This window comes from Dendropsophus ebraccatus, chromosome 2 (genome assembly GCF_027789765.1).
Source record: "Dendropsophus ebraccatus isolate aDenEbr1 chromosome 2, aDenEbr1.pat, whole genome shotgun sequence".
In the NCBI taxonomy this organism is placed as follows: Eukaryota; Metazoa; Chordata; class Amphibia; order Anura; family Hylidae; genus Dendropsophus; species Dendropsophus ebraccatus.
Window position 1 is genome coordinate 17678324 of NC_091455.1, and position 10313 is coordinate 17688636.

A 10313-nucleotide genomic window follows, 5' to 3' on the forward strand; every position below is an offset into this window, starting at 1 on the left:
ACATAGTGTTAGGGCTACCAACTAAATGAGGGTGTAAAGGGGCCAATACAGATGTGCAGTGTGTATAGAGATGAGGATGGTGCCAGTATAAGGAGCCTAATATGTTTCTCTGGCAGATTCTGTGGATTCGTGGCTCGGAGAAGTTCTCATAATGGCCCAGGGCAGATGGAGAAGAAAATGAAAAGGAAACAACTCTGATCAGAGAAGACGTCCCCTGTGAGTCACCTGATGTAACTGCAGTGTAATGTATTTGGTGTACAGAACCTGTGTAGAGCTGAGTGTGTTGATGGCGTAGTGGTCAATCGATCGAGAGGGGGGGGGGGCCCAATCAAAAGTTTGTTATGGGGCCCAGCCATTTCTAGTTACGTCCCTGTTCTGGACCTCTATGAGTGGGATATAACGGTCCCCCCCCATATAGCTGAGTGACTGGCAGTGTGTTAGAGGGCTGCGTGCTGTGCAGGTGGTGTCAGCCTGGCTGGTAATGCTGGGATCATCAGTCTCTCGGTACAGTACAGCGGGTTACGCAGCAATTTCTCAGAAACACTAGAGATAAGGCCGGAGCACATGGCACACTGCACCAGCAGCCATTGTCACACGTCCGATAGTGAATGGGATTGTGGGGGAGATAAGAGCGCAGCGAGGCTCAGCAGAGGTTTCGTCCCATTGTGTCAGACGCTGGTGATAACAGCGTAACAGGTAAATACCAAAGACAGGGCTGTATCTCAGCTGATCAGTGACAGGGCTGTATCTCAGCTGATCAGTGACAGGGCTGTATCTCAGCTGATCACCATAGACAGGGCTGTATCTCAGCTGATCAGTGACAGGGCTGTATCTCAGCTGATCACCATAGACAGGGCTGTATCTCAGCTGATCACCATAGACAGGGCTGTATCTCAGCTGATCACCATAGACAGGGCTGTATCTCAGCTGATCAGTGACAGGGCTGTATCTCAGCTGATCAGTGACAGGGCTGTATCTCAGCTGATCACTATACACAGGGCTGTATCTCAGCTGATCACCATAGACAGGGCTGTATCTCAGCTGATCACCATAGACAGGGCTGTATCTCAGCTGATCAGTGACAGGGCTGTATCTCAGCTGATCACCATAGACAGGGCTGTATCTCAGCTGATCAGTGACAGGGCTGTATCTCAGCTGATCAGTGACAGGGCTGTATCTCAGCTGATCACCATAAACAGGGCTGTATCTCAGCTGATCACCATAGACAGGGCTGTATCTCATCTGATCAGTGACAGGGCTGTATCTCAGCTGATCACCATAGACAGGGCTGTATCTCAGCTGATCAGTGACAGGGCTGTATCTCAGCTGATCATCATAGACAGGGCTGTATCTCAGCTGATCATCATAGACAGGGCTGTATCTCAGCTGATCATAGGCAGGGCTGTATCTCAGCTGATCATCATAGACAGGGCTGTATCTCAGCTGATCAGTGACAGGGCTGTATCTCAGCTGATCATCATAGACAGGGCTGTATCTCAGCTGATCATCATAGACAGGGCTGTATCTCAGCTGATCATCGTAGACAGGGCTGTATCTCAGCTGATCAGTGACAGGGCTGTATCTCAGCTTATCATCATAGACAGGGCTGTATCTCAGCTGATCACCATAGACAGGGCTGTATCTCAGCTGATCAGTGACAGGGCTGTATCTCAGCTTATCATCATAGACAGGGCTGTATCTCAGCTGATCAGTGACAGGGCTGTATCTCAGCTGATCATCATAGACAGGGCTGTATCTCAGCTGATCATCATAGACAGGGCTGTATCTCAGCTTATCATCATAGACAGGGCTGTATCTCAGCTGATCATCATAGACAGGGCTGTATCTCAGCTGATCAGTGACAGGGCTGTATCTCAGCTGATCAGTGACAGGGCTGTATCTCAGCTGATCAGTGACAGGGCTATATTAGGGCTGATGAGTGACAGGGCTGTATCTCAGCTGATCACCATAGACAGGGCTGTATCTCAGCTGATCAGTGACAGGGCTGTATCTCAGCTGATCAGTGACAGGGCTGTATCTCAGCTGATCAGTGACAGGGCTGTATCTCAGCTGATCAGTGACAGGGCTGTATCTCAGCTTATCATCATAGACAGGGCTGTATCTCAGCTGATCATCATAGACAGGGCTGTATCTCAGCTGATCAGTGACAGGGCTGTATCTCAGCTGATCAGTGACAGGGCTGTATCTCAGCTGATCAGTGACAGGGCTATATTAGGGCTGATGAGTGACAGGGCTGTATCTCAGCTGATCACCATAGACAGGGCTGTATCTCAGCTGATCAGTGACAGGGCTGTATCTCAGCTGATCAGTGACAGGGCTGTATCAGGGCTGATGAGTGACAGGACCAGAGCCCCGTGACTCAGCGGATTCTTCCATTGACTTCCATTATAAAAAAAATAAATAAACGAATCAGTTTTTTTTTTTTTTTTTTAACGGACACAAAAATGAGGTCGACTACGTTTTTGTGTACGTAAAAAAAAACCCGATCTGTTTTGATACGTTTTTTCTTTTTTTTTTAATAATGGAAGTTAATGGAAAAATGGATCAAAACTGATACACACAAATGCATCAGGTTTTTTTTATCCATTTTTCATCTGTTTTTTGCAAAAAAAAAAAAAAAAAAAAAAAGGATGAAAAAACGAATTGCAAAAAATGTAGTGTGAACCCAGCCTAACCCTATAATGTGTTATATACTGTTTGGTATGGTGCTGGTATATATAAGCTCGGTAGGTGTTATACTATATGCAGAGTGGATGTATCTAAAGGTAATCTAAAAACCTACTTTTCTATAATGAACAGGTGTATCTAAGCTCGTAATGTGTGATACTGTCTCCCAGCACTGCATTTCCTATAGAGAGCCCCTACAAGCTCTGAACCCTGCAGAACTATGATTGCAGCTCTGTAGTATAACTCAGGATGAGTACAGGATAAGTAATGTATGTACACAGTGACCCCACCAGCAGAATAGTGAGTGCAGCTCTGGAGTATAATACAGGATGTAACTCAGGATCAGTACAGGATCAGTAATGTAATGTATGTACACAGTGACTTGACCAGCAGAATAGTGAGTGCAGCTCTGGAGTATAATACAGGATGTAACTCAGGATCAGTACAGATAAGTAATGTAATATATGTACACAGTGACTTGACCAGCAGAATAGTGAGTGCAGCTCTGGAGTATAATACAGGATGCATCTTATCGGCCTCGATCACAATGCGGCACTGGTCAGCACAGACATCTCACAAGGTTCTCCACAATACGTCCACTCCATATGAATGTGAGAGACTTTATCTCTTTCCCCCTGATAAGAAATATGCTTAGTAAACAAAATGCGTCGGGTCACGGTACGCGGCGGCTGCAGACTCTTAATAGTATTCCGTCTTGAAGGTGATCCGAGCCGCTTCTGTAACAGTTCCTGCCATTAAAATTCATGAAGGTATTGAACAGAGAGTAAAGACAGCTGAGTGGGCATTAGAGCCGCAGCCAACTGGGACCTACAATATATTGTACATTTGTGATAAAAAATCAATCTCTGCTCTGCGCAAACCGCTGTGGCGATGTGAAAAGAAGAGGGATGACGGGCGTCTAGCGGGCCGCATGTCTTCATATTAATCACCGCAACCTGACCATGAAACGCAAACGGCGAAAAAAAAAATCCGCTGGAGTCATCTCTCAGAGGTCAGGAATAATCTGTGATGTCTACATAAGACTGCTGCGTAGGCCATAAAGACATATCTGTAAGAGCCGCGGAAAAAAATCCTCAGAGTGTGCCGGGACTTGGAGGAGATTCTGCCATGTAGCAGAGCCGAGTGTGTTCTGCAGCTCACTCAGGCTGACTTATCTCTGTTATATATGGGTAATAAATTGTGATGTGCCAAATACTCAGATATAACACAGTGGGGAATATAGGGATTTGATACGCTGACGATTTTGCAAGTTTTCCCACCTATAAAGAAGGGAGAGATGTGTAATTGTTATCGTACGCGTCACCTGTGAGAGACAGAATCTATAAAGAATCTAGAAATCACATTCTAGGATTTATAAATAATTATTTCAAATTTTGTTACATGAAATAAGAATTTGATCACCGACCAACCAGCAAGGATTCTGTCTCTCACCGACCTGTTAGTTTCTCTAGAAGAAGCTCCTCCCACTCTGCACTCATTACCTGGATTAATTGCACCTGTTCAATCTTGTTACCTGTATAATAAAAACCTGTCCACACACTCAATCAATCCTACTCCATCCTCTCCACCATGGCCAAGACCAAAGAGCTGTCTAAGGACACCAGGGACAAAACTGTAGACCGGCACAAGGCTGGGATGGGCTACAAGGCAATAGGCAAGCAGCTTGGTGAGAAGGAAACAACTGTTGGCGCAATTATTAGAAAACGGAAGAAACACAAGATGACTGTCATCTTCTTTGTCTGTGGTTCCGTGCAAGATCTCGTCTCGTGGAGTTAGGTCGATTGTGAAAAAGGTCAGGGATCAGTCCAGAACCACAAGGGAGGACCTGGTCAGTAAACTTAAGAGAGCTGGGACCACAGTCTGACAGATTACCACTAGTAATACACTACGCCATCATGGATTAATATCCGTCAGGGCACACAAGGTCCTCCAGCTCATACCAACACATGTCCAGGCCTGTTTGACATTGACCAATGATGCAGAGGGGGGATGGGAGAAGGGCATGTGGGGTGGGTGCTTTTCTGCAAAGGGAACAGTGTCTGCAAATGTGGTCAAGACCTCCAGAAAACGTCCAACCTCTGTAACTGCAAACACAGGTTTCTGCACAGAATAGGAACTTTTGTTTTTCTGCATGGCCAACCATGACCATGACTGGTCATCAGGACATGGGCCACAATTGGCTAATGATCCATTGTGTATGGGCCAATATGCCCCAATCTCTGTTCCCCTATATATAAGTATCTAAGCATGCATATAAAGGAGAAAGCCAGGAGCCTAATGTATATGGTCAGCTGTAGCTGGCTGAGTGTGTAACTGAGTGAGTGACTAAGTAATAGCGAGTTTCTAGGAGCAGTATTATAGTAATGGGTGCACCATATGGTGGAACATGCAGAGTCTTTGGGACTATAGTACAAAACTATATGAACTCTGTATCTCCATACAGGAATTATTTAGAGTATCGTAAAGAAGAAGTCCTGAGAAAATTTGTATTAAAGTATTGTATTGCCCCCCAGAAGTTATACATATTACCAATATACACTTATTACGGGAAATGCTTATAAAGTGATTTTTTTGCCTGCACTTACTCCTGCATCAAGGCTTCACTTCCTGGATAACATAGTGATGTCACTTCCTGGATAACATGCTGATGTCACTTCCTGGATAACATTGTGACGTCACTTCCTGGATGACATGGTGATGTCACTTCCTGGATAACATGGTGATGTCACTTCCTGGATAACATGGTGATGTCACTTCCTAGATAACATGGTGATGTCACTTCCTGGATAACATGGTAATGTCACTTCATGGATAAAATGGTGATGTCACTTCCTGGATAAAATGGTGATGTCAATTCCTGGATAGCATGGTGATGTCACTCCCTGGATAACATGGTGATGTCACTCCCTGGATAACATGGTGATGTCACTTCCTGGATAAAATGGTGATGTCAATTCCTGGATAGCATGGTGATGTCACGACACGATTCCGAGAGCTGTGCGGGCTGTGGCTGCTGGAGAGGATGATAGCAGGGGGATGCTCAGTGTCCCTCCAGTGCCCTGTGTCCCTCAATGTCCCCCTGCCATCATCCTCTCCAGCAGCCACAGCCCGCACAGCTCTGGGAGTTGGGTCGTGACATCACCATTTTATCCAGGAAGTGACATCACCACGTTATCCAAGAAGTGACATCACCATGTTATCCAGGAAGTGACATCAGCATGTTATCCAGGAAGTGACATCACTATGTTATCCAGGAAGTGAAGCCTTGATGCAGCAGTAAGTGCAGGGAAAAAAGCACTTTATGTGCATTTCCTGTAATAAGTCTATATTGGTGATTTGTATAACTTTTGGGGGGCAATACAATACTTTAGTAAAAATTTTCGCAGGATTTCTCCTTTAAGTATAGTACTATAGTAGTTATAGAAAATGGCAAACATGGTGGTCAGTGGAGATCTTATGGGTTTATAATATAAAACTGCATGGACTCTACGTGCCATAGGGATATTATTATAGTAGCTGTAAAATACCTTGTCAATCATATGGGCACATAATACAGAACTACATGGGCTCTAGAATATGGTGCAAGACAGAAGTAGCATACAGTGGCCCATGTCGGCCCTATGGGTTACATACAGAACAGCATAGAGTATGTGTGCTGCCATAAGGTACTGTGCCATAAGTGATTTATTCTAGTAGTTATACTATAGGACCATAGTGGCAGTGAAGCACCCACATAACCTATAGAGAGCCAATAGGTTCCTCATACAGAACTATATACTGCAGATCTCCATATGTCATCATAGGTCTCTGCACACGCCCCATACTAGAGTGCTTTACCGCCATCTCATCTCATTTGGAGGGAAACTCCTGTTTGCTCAGTGTCAGCTGCTCCACCATTGTCCGTTAATGTAAAGATTATGTCGGACATGTTGTATCTCTCATAGTCTATTTACCTGAGCAAATATACTGTAACTCTAGGTGTAATATTAACATCGTGTGAATAGAGAATCAAGCAGAAAGTAAAAGCGCTGAGATTCTTCCTCCTGGCTCGTTGCCTTTGGTCCATATTTGCAGTCGTGCTCTCCATGTTTACAGTGCGGACGTTCCTTATATACAGGTATGTGGCTGTGTCAGATCCCTTATCCAGCCAGTAAGTCACCTGCATAGCAGAAGCAGGAGCGCCTCACGCCTCACAGAAATCACAAGATGATGGATTAAGCGGCTGTCAGGTGACAGCTGATCCATTCATTCCAACCAGAGCTGACTTCTGTATGACGGCGCAAAGGAGCATAACAGAGCCGTGGGCGAGGATCGGCTATAGTGTTATGTAAGTGGGCTATTGTGCCTCATACAAGGACCTCGTGACTTCTCCTGGCTCCTGTACAGGCCTCAGGCTGGGACCAGTACATAGTGGCTGCCAGATCGCGTCCCCATTCAGACCTGCATCCTGCAATAGGAAACTGCTGCTCAACCATAGAGATAACTAAAACTTTGAGCACTGAGAGAAATGCATTTCACGCTGGGTGTACGGTTGTAAAAGAAACTATATGCCACCCAGGAAGTTCCGTGCATAAGCTCTTGGACTAATATTTTATGGCTGCCAAATCATGTCCCCATTCAGACCTGCACCCTGTCATAGGAAACTGCAGCCCAATCATAGTGAGTACAACAACTCTAAGCAAGTCACCCACTGTGTGCCAAACAGTGTAATCATAGTTACATAGTTACATAGTTAATACGGTTGAAAAAAGACACATGTCCATCAAGTTCAACCAGAATCATCATTCATTAGAGGATATCACTCAACTCAGCATATATATATATATATATATATATATATATATATATATATATATATATATATATTTATTATTATTATTATTATTATTATTATTATTATTATTATTATTATTATATAACTTTTTTTTAATCAACTGTATCAGAAAGTTAGACAGATTTGTAAATTACTTCTGTTAAAAAAAAAAAAAATCTTGTCTTCCAGTACTTATCATCTGCTGTATGTCCTGCAGGGAATGGTATATTCTTTTCAGTCTGACACAGTGCTCTCTGCTGCCACCACTGCCCATGTCAGGAGAGGTTTTCTATGGAGATTTGTCACTGCTCTGGACAGTTCCTAACATGGACAGAGATAGCAGCAGAGAGCGCTGTGTCAGACTGGAAAGAATACACCACTCCCTGCAGGACATACAGCAGATGATAAGTACTGGAAGACTGGAGAATTTTAAATTGAAGTCATTTACAAATCTGTATAAGTTCACAATATTAATATCCAGCCTGGAGAAAGGCATTGGCATAGTGTGCATATGTACTAAATAGCAAAAGTGGAAAAAATACTACCACCAGTTGTCAAAGACTTTGCACTGGTCAAACAAGCAACTAGTCATCCTGTGTGCATTGCGGTGTTGTACCAGTAGGGGGCCTCATAGTAATATCTGCCCCCTGACCTCTCTGTACGCCTCAGTATAAGAAGATGCTTATAGTATCCCGCCATGCCGATGCTCACGGTACTTTTAAGGTAATCTTGTATCGCGTCCAAGTAAGACAGCCCCCCAGCACTTAGGCAGACAATGCGGCCGCCCCGTCCCCCTCCCCGAGGATTATTTAACCTGGTGTCAATGGAAATAAATATTAAATTGCAGCAAAGTGCAGCTTTTCAGCTTTTGATGCTTTTAGCCTATGACAGCCTTTTAAAATACCTCCAGCAGGTTATTGCCGGGATCTTTCATCATCCCTGGGAGTCGTATAAACAGGATTAGCTGATCTCGCCCTGTACCAAACACTGTCACTCTAAATAAACATCTTCCCCCATTTCTGGGACACGCTGAGTAAATTGCAAACCCTTGGCCGGCCCGGCCGTGTCTGGAGACGACGTGGGACTCTTGCATGCACAGTCAGCTTTAAATAGCATATAGCAGTCAGACTATAAAATATCTAGAAATCAATGCTTCACTACCTGCTCCAGGAAGGATACGGCCGGGATCGGGCTTTTATAACTCCAGATAAGTGCACAGCGCAAGCATTAAGCAGAATCCCTGGGGCAAAGGATGAAGAAACCCTCCAGATCATTCACTTTACATTTCCACCATTCTTGTTGCCTCATTTGCCCTTTCAGGGGGGGTATGTAAGACGAGTGAGCCATCTGAATACATTTGTTGTGGCAGCAAAAGAGAAAAAAAAACATCAATTGGTGTCAGAAAGTGCTAGAGATTTGTAATTTACTTCTATTAAAAAAATATCAAGTCTTCCAGTACTTATCAGCTGCTGTATGTACTGCAGGAAGTGGTGTATTCTTTCCAGTCTGGAGAGCAGGAGAGGTTTTATATGAGGATTTGCTTCTACTCTGGACATTTCCTGTCTTGGTCAGAGGTGTCAGCAGAGAGACTGGAAAGAATACATCACTTCCTGCAGGACATACAGTACAGATAAGTTCTGAAAGACTTGAGATTTTTTTTACGAATCTATATAAGTTTCTGACACCAGTTGATTTAAAAAAAAATTTTCCTTTTTTTTTTGCAAACAACCCCTTTAAAAGGATAGATAACTTATATCCTCACCATCATTGCAAACAGACTCCTTTTGTGTGATAGTGAACATATTTCTATATCATTTCTTTAATTAAAAATGATTCCTTACCCCAGAAATACAGCTCTGATGTTTTGGCCACTAGGTGTCTAACCTGTCTGTCAACTGTTGTCCACTGCCTATTGTCAGGGGACTTCTGTCTCTAGTAACCGACCTTGCAAGACAAATGACAGGAAGTGGAGGTGCGGCGTAGCTAATGTAACAGACAGTGAGTGTGGAGCCGCTGTGCTACTGAACCGGTTTGGCTTTGGGCCACAACTGGTAATGGAGTCTAAATGCCCTTCACCCTTCACTCTGCTCCAGGATGTGGAAGCTGGACGTCTGTGGCTTAAGGGCACCATCTCGCTCCGGTGTGGTCCCAGTGTGAGCAGCAGCTGTTTCCCAAGAACCAGACCCAGCCGATGCAAGACACCAGGGAACAGGCCAAGTATACGTGGTCAGCAGGCTGGGTCATCAGCACGAACAGCGAAAGAATCATAGACAAACAAAGGGTCAGGACAGGTGGCTTCAAGAGAGGTCAGGCGATCCGAGCTGGCAATGGGCAAGGCAAGTAGTACAGATAAAGGTCAGGCAAAAAATGTAATCCGAAGAACAGGCATGGGCCAGGAAACAAGGTAACACAGCTGGAAGAGCAGACTGCACCTTTGTTACATGTGCTGGAATGCAACAATGCTCAGGCATGAAAGGGGCAAGTGGAGCAAGTTTGAATTGATGTGGGTGTCTCTGGATTGGCAGATGGCACTACCAAGTAAAGGCAAGGTGACTCTATAAATCCAGAAGACAAGATGCAAGGCGCCAGAAGACATGAGGACGAGCAGCACCAGGACCAGCACAGAACAGTCATTGTTCCTCAAAGGTAAATCAAGTTGTCTTTCTCATCTCTACCCACCCATAAAGCTCAGTGCAGCAGCCTCTTGTATGAATACCGGTACACATACTGCTATATGTCTGCCACAGTGTAATCTACTTTGAAGAGTGTACTGTCAGGCTGGGTGACGTAC

General features: G+C 44.5%; 1 pseudogene; it reads left to right on the forward strand.

Annotated features, from left to right (window-relative positions):
• Nucleotides 1–564: 564 nt before the first annotated feature.
• On the forward strand, nt 565–1862 carry LOC138784108 (uncharacterized; annotated as a pseudogene).
• Nucleotides 1863–10313: the final 8451 nt, after the last annotated feature.